Source organism: Alexandromys fortis, unplaced genomic scaffold, assembly GCF_014885135.2.
Source record: "Alexandromys fortis isolate MF-2015 unplaced genomic scaffold, M_Fortis_MF-2015_v1.1 scaffold_17, whole genome shotgun sequence".
NCBI lineage: Eukaryota > Metazoa > Chordata > Mammalia > Rodentia > Cricetidae > Alexandromys > Alexandromys fortis.
This window is the reverse complement of record NW_026067896.1, coordinates 17,256,078-17,275,818: the sequence shown is the minus strand read 5'-3', so window position 1 is coordinate 17,275,818 and position 19,741 is coordinate 17,256,078. Positions and strand designations below refer to the sequence as shown.

The window sequence follows — 19,741 nt, the reverse complement described above, 5'->3', positions numbered from 1 at the left end:
TCCAAAGCTTACTGTCAGATGCACAGCTGTGGATAGGGCCTAAATTAGGGAGGGTCACGTGGCATCTTAGAAGAGAATACCTTCTTATAGGTCTAGCCTCATAGAGAGAAGGGTGGAGCAGCCCCCCATGACCATCTTTCCATAGCCAGGAGCTTTGCAGTGCACAGCAGTTAAAGGGGTTGGAGCACTCAGGCATGGCCTCATTTACCTTCAGGCTCTAACAGTCTGGTCTCATGGCTTACATACAGGTCAGAGCTACAGTGGCAGAATAGTATCTCCCTGAAGCTTTTGGGGTGAGGGGACAGGGAGACATATTAACTATTGTTGGCTGACCCCCAAACCCCATACCTTTAACAAAACCTTAGAGAGACTGAGGCTGGTGGAGAAAGAGTGGGGAAGGGACATCCCGAGAATGACAAACCCAATGCCAGGACAACCTAGGGTAGAAATTAAGTAACAGAAGTTAGCTTTCTATAAACCAGTTTGCAAAAACATGTAGACGTTTCAAATGTATTATTTCTTGCACACCTTAACCACCCTTGGACCACACGGGGAACTTGAAAAATGATTGTTGTCTGGGCCTCACCCATGAAGACTCTGCTTTATTGGCTTCCCTGCAGCCCTTGTGTTAGGTTTGGGGAGCCTCTACCCATGGTCATAAGCCTGGGCAGTGATTCTCACTGACTTTAGAGGAATGGTCTAATGGGTGGACCCTGTAAGAAGCTAGCTGGGGAGGAAGTCTCACAAAGACCCTTCCCTTTGGTGGTTGCCTGTAGTCCCTTACTAAGAGATCGGTTTATTATCTAATGAAGAAGACACTCCAATGTCTCCTAATTATTAATAGAAGAAAAATGATGTAAATAATTTCTCACCGCAGGCAACCCATCTGTTGAAATAAGAGTGGCGGCGGGGCTGCATCCCCAGCACCCCAGCCGCCTGGCTAGCTTATGCCCAAAATAACAACACACAAACTGTATTCTTTTAAACACTGCTTGCCCATTATATCCAGCCTTTTCTCGGCTAACTCTCGCACCTGGACTAGCCCATTTCTAATAATCTGTGTAAGCGCCCCAAGATGCGCTTACCAGGAAGATTCTAGCCTATGTCCATCCTGGGTCGAAGCTGCCTGGGAGAGCGGAGCCTGGCGTCTCTGCTCCAGAGAGCAGAGCTGTCGAGTCTGAGCTCACTTCCTCTTCCTCCCAGCATCCTGTTCTGTTTACTCCTTCCACCTATGTTTTAACCTATCAGGGCAAGCAGTTTCTTTATTTAATTAACCAATGACCTTCCTCCATCACCCATCTTCTTGTGATCAGACATTTGACTTGCTTTTTCTGAAAGCAGGATCCTAGGTAAAGAAAGAAAAAAAAATCCTCCTGACTCTTCTTGCATATCTCATGGTGTTGACCTCCGCCCCTGCATAACCAGACCCGTGAACTATAGACCGACACGCTGTACACAAAGTCGTAGAGAGAAAATGGCAGTCACCCCTAAAATAAACTCCACGGAGCCATTCTCGGAGAAGGTTACAGCCATTTCATGCCTGCCATCTGGTAGCTGCTGATGGAATCATTACTTCTCTGTGTTGGTGCCAAGATGAACTTTTAGACCAACGACAGAGGAGAAAATGCTATTTGCTCGCATGTTTTTGCTTTGCTGTTTGGAGTTTAGGTGTCTCCTTGAATTCAGAAGTTCGTCAATTGTTCAGACATTGAAACTGACACATTGCTGTTTTATTTTTCCACCTAGAGGATTGAGGGAGATTACTTGCTGGATGGAAGCCCCCACGGTCATTTGTGTTTCTTTAAGGATGTGTTCCGTAGTCTTATCTTTTGAAACTAAAGTTGCCCTTGTTAGTCAGTAAAAGAAAAAAAAAATCTTTCTGGCCTTTAGGATAGGAGCTTCTTTTTTGGTGGGGTTAGGGGAGATTGCTAGAAATTCAAGATATAAAATCATGCTCAGGTATGGGTCATATAGGAGCTATAAGAGAAACCAACTTTGTTTTCAATGCATGGTTGTAAATGTGTCTTTTTTTTTTTTATCTTAAAAGCCCCTATGATGCTAGAAAGAAAAGGGTATGATGAATGAATGGCCCCAGAGTACAGTTTATTCTAATGGAAATGGGATGTTGGAGATTGTAAGGGATGTCCCAGGGAGGCCATACCTGTGGCTGATTAGATTTGGCTGTCTATGAGGAACCCTATTGTCTGCTGTTTTCCTTTGCAGATAGCATTTCAGACACTCAGGCTCTGGCAGGAAGGTTTAGAGTGTTCGATCACTGTCTTCTCTTTTGGCTCCCCCGTCCCCCACCCCTGGCAATACATCCTTAGGTAGAGCAGGAAAGAGTTCAATGCTGTTTCCTCCCTGGCTTCTTGCAGACTGGCTATCTGCCTTTGGAAAGCTTTCTGTCACGTGACAGGTGCAAGCTTACTGCAAATTTTAATTACAGCTTTAAATTAGATTAAACATTATGGGTACGGTTACAACTGGAGCCAGTGTAACAGAAAATAACCCTTATGTGTGAAGCCAGAAACTAGCTCTGTAACCTGTTCTCTTCGGTGTTAATTGTTCTGCCGTGCAGTATAAGAATGACTTCCTGGGAGAAATGAATGTTAAGAATGTTTTTAGGCCTTAGTGAAGGGACAGGGTTTGTGGAGACAAACTGGGGGAGAGCAGAAGCAGGCAGACTATTACTTTTGTTTTTTTTTGATCTGATTTACCTCTGATACTGTTATGCCCACACCGTGGCATCCCCCCAAAATCACTATGGATTGCACACTCTTATTCAAAAGCAAAGAGCCTTTATTCAAGCTTGAGCTCGGAGCCTCCATCCATCTGACATAGTGGTGAGATTGGAGAGACATGAGCCCAGTTGGGGTGGGTTTATTTATTTTTTTTTAACCATAGCAGAGGTTGGGGTGAGGGGTCTCTAAGGTTCAGGACCCCTGGTTAACTGGCATTTGTCTAGGAGTGTCTTGGTGAAAGGGGCTCAGGGATGTCTGGTGATCCTATCTAGAATGACTGGAAAGTGAGGTATCTCCTTTGGAACCTTAGGTATTTCCCCTTGGATGGTCTGTTCCTGGGTGGTGCCTGGGTGGTCTTAGTTTGTGATTTTCTCTAGAACCAGGTATTGCCTTAGGGTAATCTGAAACTCAGGCCTCTATTGAGCTTGTCATGACTGGGCCCTACATTACCTCTTCCTGTGGCCCATGGCCTGTGACTCTCAGAATAGGGCACCTGTTCCCTTGGAGACCCAGGGCCATCTCTGAGATGCATATGAAGAAACCCCTTGATGCAACTGCTTTTCTCAAAATTTTAATATTAAAGCAAACTCCTAACCTTGTAGAACATAAAGTTGCAATGAACAACATATTTTAAAAGAAAGGCAACAGACGCAAGAGCCCTTGGAATTGGAAGAAAGTTTTGTTTGGGGCATTTGATATGTGTGTGGTGTTTCCTAACTCCAAGCAAGGGCCAGGGGAGGTTGAATATAATGGGCAAGTGTTATAATAGGAGCGGCGGGGCTGCGTCCCCAGCACCCTGGCTGCCTGCTAGCTTATGCTCCGAAATAATTACATGGACACTGTATTCCTTTAAAAACTGCTTGGCCCATTAGCTCTAGCCCTTATTGGCTAATTCCGATATCCTGATCAACCCATTTCTAGTAAACTGTGTAGCATCAGTCTTACAGGGAAGATTCTAGCCTACTTCTATCCTGGGTCTGAGCTTCATCGTGTGTGCCTCAGAGAGCAGAGCTATCACGTCTGCCCGGGAGAAGGGAGCATGGTGTCTCTGAGCTTACCTCCTCTTCCTCCCAGCATTCTGTTCTGTTTACTCCCCCCACCTATGTTTTAACCTATGAGGGGCAGCCAAGCAGTTTCTTTATTTTTTAACCAATGACCTTCCTCCATTAGGCAAGCCAAAGCCTGGCAATTGACTTTGGTTCAGATGAATAGTGGTGCTGGAGTCAGTCTCTTCTCAGAATACACCGGGGCCCTGGTCTGTTGGTGGGATCTGATTTCTTTCTCTGAATACACTGGAGAACTACTAATTAAAGTCATTGTCAATCATGGAAATTCCCAGAAATCCCATGTCTTTCAGTGTGAGCCTTACATCCCAAAAGCCCAAACCCTTCTTCTAAAAGCAATGGAGGCAAATAAGGCTATACAGTGGTGGCACATGCCTTTAATCCCAGCATTCAGGGGGCAGAGGCAGGCAGATCTCTGTGAGTTCAAGGACAGTCTGGTCTATAAAGCAAGTCCCAAGACAGCCAGGACTCTTACACAGAGAATTCCTGTATCAAAAAACAAAACAAAATAAAAAAAGAAATTGAGGAAAATAAACTCAGCCAGACCTTGCCATCAGTCACATCATAGATTATCTTGAATACTTTGCCAGAGCTCTTCATTGAGAAGAACGTATGCACACATTGCACATTGTATAGTATATTTGTTTTCTTTGTAGTGTGTAGGCGTGAAAAGTTTCTGTACCTCAATAAGTCTCTCTACCAACGAAGCAATTCAAATCAGACCAAATCAAACCGAATTAGAAAACAGCAACAACAAACCAGATTTAATGGCTAAAACACTCCCGGATGATTTTCCAGCCCCTGAGAGAGGAGATGAGAAAGGAAGACCAGGAAATGAGGGGTCTGTTTTCTGGGGAGCAGTTTAAGTATCCTGTGGGAGTGGCCTTGAGCATCTCAGGGAGGGGGTTCATCATTTGGTGGGCTTTCTGAGATGCAGCAGGGTTTGAAGAGAGATGGGGGAGAGGCTTGAGGTGGAGCTTCCACTGGAACACTCCAGCTTCCCCACGTGCTGGTGTTTCTAAAAGGAGGCGTCAGCTACATCTGTGTCCCACATCAATCTCTAACAATTGATCTGCATTGCAGTGTTCAGTCAGGGGGATCTCGTAGTGACTTTTCCTTGACCAAGGCAACTTATAAAAGAACACATTTAATTTGACAACTCATAATTCCAGAGGGTTAGACTCCATGACCATCATGGTAGAGACCACGACAGCAAGTAGGCAGGCATGCTGTCAGAGCAGTACCTGAGATATCATCTGATCCCCAAACCCAAGGCAGAGAGAGAGTTAACTGGGAATGATTAACCCCACTCCCACTGACACATCCTCAAACAAGTCTACACCTTCTACTCCTTCCCAACCGGTTCCCCCAGCTGAGGGCCTGGTATTAAAACATGTCAGCCTATGGGGAGTATTTTCCTACAAACCACCGTAGAGTATAATTAGTCTCAAAGGTGTAAAATACCAAAGAGAAGGGAAAAAAAATGAAACAGTCTTTTGATTCCTGGCTCTTGTAATTACAGTGGTGGGGCTGGCACTGCCTCCGTAAAGCCAGGTAGCAGAACTCCCTTCTGGAGTGTTCTCTTAAGTGCATTCTACCTGTCTTCTGAGAACTGCGTGGAAGCTGCTAGCAGGCGAGCCCAGCCTCCCTGTTTATTTGAAGAGTACATACGTTTCTGGGAAGGAAGAAAAGTCAAGCAATGCCTGAGCTTCTCTGTTGAAGCAGTGTCTCTGGTTGAGGGTTGAATTTCCACTTTTAAAACTCAAATTTGCAAGTAAATTCTGTAATAGATTAAAAATCTTTCCATCTGGTTGGATTCAAATATCCCTTGAAAAGGACTATGGACTAATTCTGTATGTAGTTAGCTCTATGTGTCATGATAGATGAGACTGAAGACCCAGGACTGGAAGCTGAACTAGAATCCTGGAAGTGCCATGTGCCGGCTGTGTCATTGGAGTTCTTGGGGGTTCATCTAGAAGGATAAGGCTAGGGGGTTGGGCTTGCTTTTTTTGTGTTGTCTAGAGGATGAAGTGAATTAAGACAAAGCTACAGTGGGAGCAATGCCTGCCTGGGTCACAGTCAACATTCAACCATCTCCAGAAGCTGTTGTGGGCAGTTGATGTACATTATTGAAACACAAGGTAGATTGAGCCATAGAAGTCATGTAGACTCGGGTATTTCTGTTTGAGAAGATTTTAAGTTATCAATTTCATTTCCTTCATGGTTGGTGGGCAATTCCAGGGTTTTATTGCACATTGAGGGAGTTGTGGCCATTTTCAAGATGGATGGATCTACGTCATCTGCATTTTTTTCTGGCGTTTCCTGAGATGATCATCTAAAGCTTTGCTGGTCATTAGCCATCGTCCCCTTTATTCCTGATATGTGTCTTGGTAGATATTGGTCAATTTCATATTTCATTGATCTTTCAAAACACCAACACTGCCTCATTTTTTCAATTTTTTTAAAGACTTCATATGTTTGTTTTATATGTACTGTTCATGGGCTGCAGTTGTTCTGTTACTGTTTTTGTGTGTGTGTGTGTGTGAGAGAGAGAGAGAGAGGGAGAGAGAGAGAGAGAGAGAGAGAGAGAGAGAGAGAGAGAGAGAGAGAGAGAGAGAGAGTGTTCACCCACGGCCATGTAGAGTTCAGAGGTTAATGCCTAATATTTTTCTCTGTCATTCTTTACTCTATTTTTTGAAACAGTTTCTCACTGAACCCAGAGTTCTCCATTTCAGTTTGACTGGCTAGCTAGTCAAATTGCGCTCCAGAGAGTGTTTTACTCCCACCCCTACTTCCATCCCTCTCCCTGGTGTGCCATGTTTACAGACACATGCTGCCATGCCTGACTTGTGTGTGTGGGTGCTAGGGATCTAAACTCAGGTTCTCAGTCATGATCAGCAAGCACTTTCCCCATGTAGCCATTTCACCAGCTCTGTCAGTGACTTCTTCTAATTTGATGTCGTCTTCCAGCTTGTTCCTCTGGGCACGTTCCACCTTTCCAGTTCTCAGTATGGCGCTGCTGCTTCTGGGACACGCTCTGAACCTGTGTCAGGAGCTGGGCTCATGTTGCATTTTTATCAGTCTCTGATACTAATCCCATCTTGAGCCAATGGAAATCCAAATCTGTAAATGAAAGAGCCAGAGTTGGGGAATTTCGTCTCTCCTTCCATGCTCTCTTTTGTTTCTTCTTTCCTTTTCTTTGCTTCTCTTTTCATTTTTTTCCATTTTCTTTTCTTTTTCTCTCCCCACCCTAGTTATTTCTAAGACCAACCATATTCTTCTTCATTTTGCCAATGTTATGTTTTAGCATAAAAAAGCAAACTTGAAACTGTTACTACCCTTTAAATGGGTAATATTACATACTTAGGGTTTTATTTTGCATTTGAATTCAAGTTTGTCCATCGCATCTACAACTATTGATCCTCTTATTGTGTGCCTAGCTCCACTGGATGCTTGAGAGATGGAAACAGTTTATGTAACTTAGGAAGTTTTTCCATGGACTTTTTTAATGATTATTTGCGTATCATTTATGAATTCCCTTTGCACATAGTTGTGTATCTGCCTGCTACCCTCCCCTCATTTCCTTATATTATTTGTTGATAAATGCTTTACCTAAATCCATAAAAGATATAAAATTAAAAGAATTCTTTCCACAATTCACTTAATATGTATTTTGCTTTATTACCTTACCTATTCAAATGGAAATATCTTACTAAAAAGATGGGTCTAGATTACCTTCACTCATTTTATAAATCTTAATATATATAATATATACACACATATATGTATATGTATGCATGTATTTTATATATGTATATATATATAAAATATATGAGGCCAATGGTCACTGCATTCAATTGAGCTGTGTGTTCTTGGATAAGTCACTTCTATGAGTACTGGATTTATTTATCTTGAAATAAAGTAAGTAGACAACTATAATGAGTCTTTCTCTGTCCCAACAACCAGCTCCCAAATAATGATATAGAGGGACTTATTAATTATGAAAGCTTGGCCTTAGCTTTGGCTTGTTACTAACTAGCTCTTATAACTTAAATTAACACATTTCTATTAATCTGTGTGTTGCCACATGGCTCGTGGCTTCTACCTGTCCTCCTGCGTGTCCTGCTTCCTTTGCGTCCGGCTGGTGACTCCGCTTTCTTTATTATTTCCAGAGTTCTCTCTCTCTGCCCTGAATTCCCGCCTGTCTCTCCTGCCTACCTATTGACTTTTCAGATTTTTATTATGCAATCACAGCAATACATTTTCACACTGTGTACAAATATCCCACAAGAGACAACTTTAAAGAGCAAAGACACATTTTTATTTTTTTTAAACAAAAGTATAAGTACAATCTTCACTCTTCATCACAGAAACCTTTTTGTGCAGGAGACAGAGATTATTACAGAAAACCACAACCAATGAATCTACGTGTTTGTGGAGCCCAGGGCCAAGGGATACATCTACAAAACACTCCCCCAGCTAAGTCCCAGGGAACATTGTGGAAGATGGAGCAGAAAGATTGAAAAAGTGGAAGGATTAGAAACTTTGCTGTGAGATTGCGTCTCCTGGTATCATTATATGGACTCGACAGGTTATATTTGGGAACATATATATATTATATATATATAAAATTATTTGTATGTGATAATAATTGATGAAAAAAGAGGCCATGAAATCTGAAGGCATGTGGGGAGAATAACTGAGTGAGTTTGGAGGGAGGAAAGAGAAGGAAATTAAAATACAATTTCAAAAATTAATGAACAAACTACAGAAAAACAAAAGTGTCCGAGATTTTTTTCCAACATTTTAACCCCGATAATACATGTATAGTGTCACTGTACAGCGGAAGTCGGACACTGTCCCCTGTAAGAGTGCCTGTGTGGTTGAAGGAAACCATTTCAGCGGGAGCTGGTGGCAGTGGCAGGGTGCAATTGCAAAGGAACCTGCCTGGACTTCATTTTGTCATTTTGTTTTCTTTTAAAATGATGCTGGGTTTGTGTTTCCCAGACATCAGAGGCAGTAATGAGAGGTCCGGGGTGACAATCCCTTGAGGCCAGCAAGGCTTCCAACAAAGCCTAACACTCTCTGATGAGCTCAGGCTTCAATTTGGAGGGGCCATGAGCTGGGTTCTTCTCCCACTGCCACTGGTCATACTAATCACCATTCTGCTTGCTTCACTCCTGATGGTCATTCCTCTTATCTGAGCAGGACCTTTGAATTTATTAAGTATTTTATATACATATCATTTTCTTTAGCCCCTGGAAGGAGCTTTGTGAAGTAAAGGGGTTTTGAGGACGAGGAGCCCAAGACTCAGTGGAGATGTGTCTTACCCAAGAATGAAGTTATTAAGTGGGCGCATGGCCGTCTTCTATCAAACAGCAAAAGTAAGTGTATAGTAAGTTCCTGTGGAAGAAAAGATGAACGTCTATACAGCCTTTGACTTATGTCTCCCACCACAAACTTATTCTTTTCTAATATTATAACTGCCTTTGCTTTATTAATTTTAAAATAAAAATATAATTACATCATTTCCCCCTTTCTTTTCCTCCCTCCAAACCCTTCTATGTACCCCCAAACCCTTGATTCCTCTCAAAATCACGGACGCTTTTTCTCTAGTTGTTATACACACACACACATACACGCGTGTGTGTATAAATATAGAAATACATCCTATCCAGCCTGTATAATGTTGCTGTGTGTATACATTTCTATAGTGGACAACTTGGTATTATATAGCAAATTAGGGGACTCGTCCCTGGGGAAGACTTTTTCCATCATTCCTTAGTCATCTGTCATTCTTGTTCTGTGTGTGGGGTCCCACGAGATTTCCCCTCCCATGTTAGGTTTTCCAGCACTGGACTTTTCAGATCACGACAAAACGTGTTCTTTACCAATGTCATGTCATTATAGCGCAGTCCTATTTTTTTTTTTCTTTCCCAGAGGTGAAAAATATTTCATCTGGACTTCCGTGATTATAATTGAGTAAGTGTAGAAATACAGCTATGGGGAAAAGATTCTTTCATTAAATCCCCATTAACTACCCATTGTGGCTGCTCTATTTCTCGCTGTGATTTTTGACTATACAGTAATAAAGCTATGGCAGGTGAGATTAAGTAAGATTTTATTGAAAAAAAATGAAACAGGATTAACACATGAGAGATTTAAAAAAAGCTCCAGATTAAAGGGATGGCAGTTCAAGTGCTGGCTGGCGCCTGCCATGGACTAACGATGTGACGGGACAGCTTCATTACCTGCTCTGAATTCGAGTTTGCTTATTCACAACATAAAGGTGATAATGACTTTGACACGAACATTCTCCAGTTTCCTACAAAACATGACAATTGATACAGCTTTCTTAACAATCCACTCCCTCAGCTTGTAGGTTTGGGCTCTAAAATCCGGGGTTTTGTGTTTCCCAAGAGTTAGTTCTCAGAAGGCTTATGCCTATTGTGCTGGGTTCATTTAGTATATCGTCTGTGATCTGAACTAGTGTGCTGCTTTACTGTCCCTACCAACAGCCCATCAAAACCTCCGTGCCCTAAAAATACCTTCTTGGAGGACTCAAGTCAGAATTGGGCTTTTATGGACTAAAATGTTTTCTTTTGCCGAAGCTGGAAGGAAGAGCCTGTTGCTTGCCTCCTATACCCACCCACCCAAAGGTGGCCACATACCTTTGCTTGTGGCTCAATCTTCAGACACCAGCGTAGCACTTGCAAATTGTCCTCTGACTTTCCATTTGTCCTTTCAGTTAGGACCCTGTGACTAGGTTTGGGTCTACTCGATAATCCACGATAATCTCCTTAAGTCAAAATCCTTTATCATATCAAGTAACGTGTTGAAGATCCCAAGGACATTATTTGGCTTACCACAACCCTTGGAGGGAGGAGGAGGGGCAGGGAGGCAGGGAAGGAAAGAAGCGGGAGAGAAAGACGTACCACAGAGAATGAGTGATAATTTTTATGTATTGTAAGTTTTTTTTCTTTAATAAGACCTGTTATATTAAGTTAAGAAAAATTGCGTTTGAATTTAATGTGGACTAGGTAACAGAAAGCAGCTGGGGCAGCTGTGGAACTCCCTGGCCTATCTGTACTCTGATTACTTCAGAAGTGTCTTTATGCTCTTGATTCATTTAGAAAAACAGCCTGTAATGACCAAGGTCTAATATGCTCTTGGTTTGTGCAAGAACGATGATGTAGAGGAAAACAAACACTGTTTACCACAACAATGTTTCCCAGTTGAAGATAAAGATAACATTTTGACAGGCCTCTGTTGTACCCATGAGCCCTTTGTCCACACTAGTCATCACTACAGTTTATGGGGTTCTCAGCAGGGAAGACCGCGGATGATGCCCCCCCCCCCCCATCAGCAGCTGGCACAGCTCCTTCTGCCACTGTGAAAGCTGGCCACCAGGAAGGACGCTCCTTGTCAGTGCCAACTCGATGCCTCCATATCCTGTGACCAAAGTGTGTGGTGTCGTCAGTAACTGGGCCTTACCACGGCGTTCTGGTGGGCAGTTCAGAGCAGGTACAGTCAAATGGATTGCTTTGAGAAGGTCCCTGGGACATCCTGACTATCAGCTGGTGGGGTGGTTTCCTAAACACCTGGCCCTGAATTTTTCATTTACAGCCTATGGCTTTTCAGAGTATCATTATTCCTTACATTCTTTTATATGAAAAAATATGTGTATTTGGCAAATTTATAGGATGGTGGGTTTCCATGTGGCTGTCTCAAGCATCCTTAGTGCTTGTTCTTTCTCCGCTGAAGCCCTTCCCTCCCTACCCACCTCTCACACGAGCATATGGGTACCACAAGGTAGACGTGAGAAATTATTTTAAAGAAAAGGACGTGACATGAGGATGGAGAGGCAGAGGGTGGTTCTCAGAGAAGTGTGGAGAATAGGATCAAGATGTATGAAATTCTCAAGAATTAATAAAGTATTATACAAAAAAATACTATTGGTAGATATCATGGTGCTCCCATACAGCCTCAGCACTTGGGAGGCTGAGGCAGGAGGATCATGAATTTGAGACTAGCCCTAGGTCATGTATTAAGACCTAAGACCTTAAACACACACACATTCATATACATACATACATACATACATACATACATACATAAATACATACATACATACGTATATGCAAATAAAACTTTCATTTTCTTGGTTAATCAATCAACTGTCAATTCTAATTATATCAGGTCTCTTAGTATTAATCCAATTTTCACTCCTCTCTGGACCCATCTGTTCTGAGATGAGAGAATAGATTTTGGTCAGTCATTCTTCCAATTTTGGTGGGAGTCTTAGACTCCTTTGAAAGCTAAGAGCAAATTTGAAAATTAATGAAATTTTTGTTTCTTTTTAATACCTTGAGTGCAAACAATCAAGTATTTCCTTCAATCCCTCGCTTGTACTTTTAGTTTGAACAAAGCTTTCATTATTTCCTTTTTCCTTTTCTTTTCATCTTCATTCTTCACCCTCTTCCATAGACACTCGCTCTGATTTATCAAATGCTGGTTTTTGAGTAGCTGTCTATTATTAAAGACAAATAGCTGTTGTTGCATTCTCAACATCTCACCTATAATTCAAGATTATTTTATGCATTTTCTGCAGATGACCCAAGACACCGAAAGCCCAGAAACTTCATCCTAAATCTTTACTGTTCAACTCAGTGAACATTAGCTTCACGGTACTACTTAAATTCAAATTAAATTACTTAAGATTATATTAAATTGAAATATTCTCAGCAACATTAGCTTCATTTCAAGTGTTTAATGGCCGTATATACATATTTAGTGGCTGCTGCTGAATTAGACAATGAAGAGAGAGACAATGTGCCTATCCAGCTAGAAAGAATTGTTGGATAAAACTGCCCCAAACTACCACAAGAACTCCTAGGTTTCAACATACGCTACGGCCAACAACAGCAAAGTTGCAGTCTTGGCTCCTTCACAGCTAAGGAACTTGTTTCTCTGCTCCTTACAAGAGCTTTATTTTCACTAGTATTGTCAGAGACAGCGAGGGTCAGAGACTGTGTGCCCCAGAATCCTTAAAAAGCCCAGCTTGGGTACCCATCATCAATCAGTCAATTTAAAGAACCAAATTAACAGTAGAAAAGCAGAAAAAGGAAGTCTATTTAATGTGGCCACATTGGGATGAGGGACAAAAAGTTCTGGTGACACCCTCACCCCCACCCCCTCTACAAAGTCCATCTTTAAGGCTCTAACGTGAAACCTGGTTGTGAACAGGAGGCAAGAGCTTTGCAAGGTTAGGCAGTTCTGGCTAAGGTGTGCTTCAACACATCATTGACTCACCATCTTCTTGGATTTACTCCTCTGTATGATGGTCGGCGAAGTTGCAAACCTTTTTCCCAGAGAAAAGGTTTCCTTTCACAGACCCAGGTTTTTAAATCTTTTCCCAATAGGAGATTCCTGGAGACATTCTAACTTCTTGGGGTAATTTGTTTCAGTAGTCTGACAGTCAAAGAGAGGCACACATGTATCTTTTTAGGATAGCCCCATTCCTGCCACCAGGCGGGCTACTTACAGTATGGTTGATTCAAATCCATTCTCAGCAAAATTAGAAGTGCCTTCATGTCATGGATCTTCATGAAAGCACAGTAGCCAATATCACTTGAGATTTTCACTTGTCATGAGCACTGATTATTAAAATTTATCTGCCCTCTCCCTTTTGGGTACATGGTAGAATTACACTTCTTTTGCATTCTTTGAAATTGGATATGACTATGAGAATTATTTTGGCTAATAAAATGTTATTACAAGATAAATGACCCTCTTCTAGAGAGAAGTCTTTTGAGCCGGCATACAATGTATCCAGACAGATCAGTCTTCTAAGCTTAGGGAAAAACCCTGAACCTTCTTTAGGTTCATGCTAGGGGCTTGAAGTGGACAGCTGTTTCTGTGGGAAAATTATAGCTGTTCTCATGCCTGGGCTAAGTTCTCAAGACTAGTCAGGGCAATTGATACTTAATCTACACAGTGGTTATCAGCTGTGATTCCACGCATTCTTCCACATACAGGCTCCTTACTGGACCCAACTCCCAGATTCTAGTCCAAAGTGTGTGTGGTGTCCTATTAGACACAGTTGTACAAGTCTATCTATCTATCTATCTATCTATCTATCTATCTATCTATCTATCTATCTATCATCATCATCTATCTATCTGTCTATCATCTATCTATTATCTATCTATCTATCTATCATCTATCTATTATCTATGTCTCTTTTGTTTCTTTCTCTGTGTCCCTAGGGGTTATATTTTGTACTATTAACCTTTTATTTATCAGATCATTGGTAAGCTTTGGTGTATCTGATATTTTTTATATACATATGTATATATTAGTGGATTATGTATATATGTATGTATATATTCATGGGTTAATGATCTGATATATATATATATATATATTTATATATATATTTGAGTACTACCACAAAGGACATGTATTCCTAGACATCAAATCAGGGCCACAAGCTTATCAAATCACTTTGTACCCTTGCTGTTTCAGGTGCTATTTTATTGCTGTGAAGAAATACCATGACAAGATAGCTTACAATGAAAACATTTGATTTAATGTGCTTTTGTACAGTTTCAGAGGGTTAGTCCATGACCCTCATGGAAAGGAACATGTTGATAGGCAGGCATGGCACTGGAGCAGTAGCAGAGCTCTCACAACTGATCCACAAGTTACAGGCAGAGAGGAAGCCTTGGCCTGGCATGGGCTTTTGAAGCCTTAAAAGCACCTGAAATGACACACCTGCTTCTCATGCATACAAATAAATGATGAGTGTATGGGGGCCATTCTCATTTCTTTTAAATTTTTTTAAAAAAGAAAACAAATTATCTTTTTTCATTATGCATACCAATCCAAGTCCCCACTCCCTCCCCTCCTCCCATTCCCTTCACATACCCTCCCCTCCCCCTTCTACTCCTCAGAGAGGATAAGGCACATTGCTTTGGGGGAAGGTCCAAGACCCTCCCTACTAAATCTAGGCTGAGCAAGGTATCCATCCAAAGAGAATAGGTTCCCCAAAAGCCAGTACAAGCCATAGGGATAAATCCTGGTGCCACTGCCAGGGGCCCCGCAGTCTGCTCCATCCATGCAACTGTCACTCACATTCAGAGTTTGGTCCTATGCTTGTTCCTTCCCAGTCTGGCTGGTGTTGGTACGCTCCCATTTGCTCAGGTAGACTGTTTCAGTGGGTGTACCCATCATGGTCTTGACCTTTTTGCTCATATTCTCACTCCTCCCACCCTTCAACTGGACTTTGGGAGCTCAGTCCAGTGTTCTGATGCGTGTCTCTGCCTCTGTTTCTCTCAGTTGCTGGATGAAGGTTCTACGGTGATATTTAAGATATTCATCAGTCTGACTACAGGGTGAGGCTAGTCTGGGCTCCCTCTCCTCTATTGCTTAGGGTCTTAGCTGGGGTCATCCTTCTGGATTTCTGGGAATCCACAATTCTCTAGCCCCATTCTCATTTAAACCACTACAATTGCTGATGGTGTTAGCTGTAACCTCATGACTAAGGTGAGCCCGCCAAGAACAAATCTTTTTTTTTTGTAATTAACTACATTTGCATATTTTAGAAATATAAATATATTTACATGCTATAACTTTGTCTCTTATCAATATTGGCTGTACACACAGAAATCCTCCTTTTCTCTTTATTCCAAATACCCAGTCCTCATTTTTATATATACCACAATTTATTCTACCAACCTCCTGAGTTTAGACATTTAGGTCATTTTCAGTGAATAATCAAACACAAATGTATTTCCTTATTCTTGGAGATGTACCTTCAGGGTACATTTCTAGAATGGACATTTCTGAGTTAAAAGGAAAATCCATATATAATCTTGTTAGAGATTGCCAATTCCCTCGACATAAGGGTCGTGATGATGTTTATAGTATCACCTGCAACATGTAAGGCTGCCTCCCAGCCTTGCCAACAGAATATGCTGACAACCTTTAAAAAAATTTTTTTTGTAGTTTGATGAAAAAGAAATGGTATGTCTGGTTAATTTTACTTGGATTCCTTGTATTACAGGTAAAAGTGAAATGGTTTCCTGTGGTTTACAATTTCCGCATTTCCTTTTAGGCATCATATGTGTCTTTAGCGCATTGCCTACTTTCGTTTTATTTTATTTTATTTACTTTTTGAGACAAGGTTCTTTTTTTATAGGTCTAGCTAGCTAGCCTCAAACTAGCCATCATCCTGCATCAGTCACCTGAGTGTTGGGATGTCAGGTGTGTGCCACAATACCCAGGCTTCCCTTTATTGAAAGTTTTCAGATACTTCAAGGACAATAGACTTGGGTTTATGATATATCTTACATATAGTTCATGCCATTATCTACTTGTCACCTGACTTCGTTTGCAGGGTTTTTATGAGCTGTATGCATTTTCATATGGTTAAATTTATCTTTTACTTTTCCTTTGCAACCAGATTTTTACTCCTAGTTAAAAAGTTGTTTTCAGTACCAAGTAACAGATAAATTCTGTATTTCACACTTTTGGTTTTTACATGTAGATTAAGCTTATTTCTGTGTAGAATGAAAATGCAGACTTAGTTGTGTCTTTTACCACATTATGAAGAAGACACGGAAGTGAAAGGGGGCTTGTTGAGAGTATCTCAGGGGAGGGAAAAAATGAAAGGGGACAAGATTATTAAAATTCATTGTATAGAGGTGTACAGCTGTCAAATAATAAAAAATTAAAATAAATTTAGCAATAAAAGGAAAAATGACTTCATTCATGTTATAAAGGTGTCTTTTATGGGATGTTAATTTTCTTTTGTGCATCTTGGTTTGTCTGCTTGTTTGTGAGTGGGTTCCACACTGCTTTGATCCCAGAAACATTGCTGAGTGTTCTTAGTATCTGGTGGGACTAGCCCCTTCACATAGCTTGTTATTTTGAGTATTTCCCTAGCAACTGATCCATTTTTGTTTCTGATACAAACTTTCTTTTTAAAGATTTATCTATTATGCATAGTGCTCTGTCTGCATGTATCCTGCATACCAGAAGAGGGCACCAGATCTCATTATAGATGGTTGTGAGCCACCATGTGATTGCTGGGAATTGAACTCAGTACCTCTGGAAGAGCAGCCAGTGCTCTTAACCTTCTCTTCAGCCCCTGATACAAACTTTGTTTGTAGTACATTTAGCTTCATAGAAAACTTTATTGATATTTTTATTCCTGTCTTAAAAGTGTGCATTAATGTAGGAAGAAGAAATCTTTTAACTTTGTTAACACTTTATCCTGTCTGAGAATACGTGCTGACTCCTTGTGGCTCTAAGTTATTTTTGTGTCTTTCAGCAGTGTGTAATGCGTTGTTGAAATGGGACCGCCACAAAGAGACAGAGATAAACAGTTGTCCCTTAAGCATTACCCAATTGTAGGAAGCATGCTTTCCACAGATTTGTCACAAAACAACAGAATAGGTCACAAGGCTGTAGTAGTTATAGGTTAAAAGCACCTGATGACTTAGCCTAGGTCAGACTAGTGGGGTAAGATGCACAATGGCACACAGTGGCAAGAGGGAACCAAAGAAAACAAATACTCTCCAGCTTCACAGTCCCCTGGTTAATTACAAGTCACCCATGTTAGAGGGCACATAGAGAAATAAGACATCATTAGCTTCTAACAAGTGCAGACACGTCTTTACTAATGTCTTTTTACCAATGGGTGACTCTTTACTAGCGTCTCGAGATACTGGGTGCAAGACACTGATGACACAGAGTTGGTCTCTGTATTCGTGTCTAGCTGTTCCCTTTCTACCTCAACCTTCCCACCAGACTCAACTTTGCTCTGCAAGTAGACATGTTGATTGAGAAATACTTTTCCAAGGTGGACATATCCTTCGGAGTGAATGCAGGCTTCCTACACTCTGCCTTTGGCTTTCTCATCAACTCAAGCATCCTATGTCCTTTGGATTTATCATAAGGGCCAGAGCAAACTAAGAGCCTTAGCCTTTCCTCAGTCCATTCACTGCCCTTTAGCCAAGTACAAGGCCGGAATGTTTGCACATAAGGAAGAGAAGATTTTTTTTAACTCTGCGTACAACCAGCAGACAGTTATCAACATTTAGCACTTCTCCCCAGAGCAAACAAGAATTAAGAGTCGTTTCAGGAATGCTTGCTCAGTGACAGCCCCCTTCAGCCTTCCAGCTAAAGCCCTCCAAGTTTCCATTAAAGATTTATTTCTCTTATTCATAAAATGCGGTTTGGTCTCATTTTTACTATTCCTGTGTCACTAGATTCCGTTGTCTGGTGTCATAGCACAGATTTTCTACACCCGTTTAACAAATTATGCCTGAACTCAGTGGCTTAAAACAGCAACAGTCACTCATCCTCTCTTTCTTTTCTGTGCCATGGGGACAGAACCCAGAGCCCTACCTATGTCAGGCAAGCACTCCACACTCTCCTACTGAGTGATACCTCCAGGCAATGCAATTTTACTGTCTCCCAAAGTTTCTGTAAGTAAATCATTCAGCAGAGGCTGACCTAGGCAGCTCAGGTTTTGGAAGTGGGAGCAGCCAGGATGGTGATTGGGGCTTCAAACACCTGAGGCCAGATTGATGCTTCCAAGATGGGTCAGTAACATAGCTGGTCGGTGGAAGCTGGGCTGTGTGCAGAGGCCACAGTGTCCCACCACGTGTCTTCTCCAGGATGCTTCAGTGTCTCTGCAGCATGGTAGCTGAACTCCCTTGGAAAAAGAGAGCCAAGAGAAGCAGAGTGAGAGCGCTCCCTGGCATAGGATGTCTCATGACAGCATTTCACAGTATGTGCTGGCTGTCCGGGTCAAGACTGCTCAAAGGTTACACAATGTGGAGGGATCAGCAAAGAGTGGGTATGTGAAAATGGGAATATTCAAGGCATCTTGGAGGTATTCATCTAGCATGTATCCATTGCTTTTTACGTTAAGTATGATCATGGCTTCAGAGTCACTGCTATGCATGTGTGTGCATCTGCTTGTATATGTTTTTATATGTATATATTAATTTTCCTTCTTATTTTCTTTATCTTATTTTTTTCAAGACAGGGTTTCTCTGTATAGTTTTGGAGTTTGTCCTGGAATTCGCTCTGTAATCAGGCTGGCCTCGAACTCACAGAGATCCGCCTGCCTCTGCCTTCTGAGTGCTGGGATTAAAGGCGTGAACTACCACCACCCGACTCTTTTTTCTTAATGCAATTATTTTTAATTATATGTATGTGAGTAGGCCTGTGATTAGGTGTGTGCACATGTGTGCAGGCGTCCACAGAGGCCAGAGGCATTGACTCTCCTGGAGTCGGAGTTATAACTGGTTGTGAACTACCCACTATGGCTGCTTGGAACAGAATGGCAAACAAGGTCTCTTAACCATTGAGGCCATTTTATATAGCACTTGTTCATAGATTTTTCTTCCTACTTTTCCTTCCTTCCTCCCTCCATCCTTTTCTATTTGTCCCTTCCTTCCTTCCTTTTTTATTTTTTTTATTTTATTTTTTATTTTTCCTTCCTTCCTTTTGGTGTGGGAGGTCCTTCTATCTATGTGTTGCTTTTATTGGTTAATGAATAAAGAACTGCTTTGAGCCTATGGCAGGAAAGAACAGAACTAGGCAGGGAAAGCTAGTCTGTATGCTGGGAGAAAGAAGGGTGGAGTCAGAGAGATGCCATGGAGCCGCCTGAGACAGACACTGGGAACTTTACCCAGTAAGCCATAGTCACGTGGCAATATACAGATTAATAGGAATGGGTTAAATTAATATGTAAGAGCTAACCAATAAGAAACTAGAGCTAATGGGCCAAGCAGTAATTTTATTAATACAATTTCTGTGTGATTATTTTGGGTATACGCTTGCCAGGCAGCTGGGAACCAACAAGTGGCCCTTCTTCAACATTTATTCCTTTTTTCCTTTCTCTCTTCCTTTTTTTCT

General features: G+C 41.5%; 1 protein-coding gene across 1 annotated transcript in view; it reads left to right on the top strand.

Annotated features, from left to right (window-relative positions):
- Prelid2 (PRELI domain containing 2) overlaps window positions 1-9,076 on the top strand; it is an 89,496-nt gene extending 80,420 nt beyond the window's left edge. Inside the window, exon 8 of the mRNA XM_050162014.1 lies at window positions 9,061-9,076. The gene's annotated coding sequence lies outside the window, so the exon portion shown is untranslated. The remainder of the gene's footprint in view (window positions 1-9,060) is intronic.
- The last annotated feature ends 10,665 nt before the right edge of the window (window positions 9,077-19,741 follow it).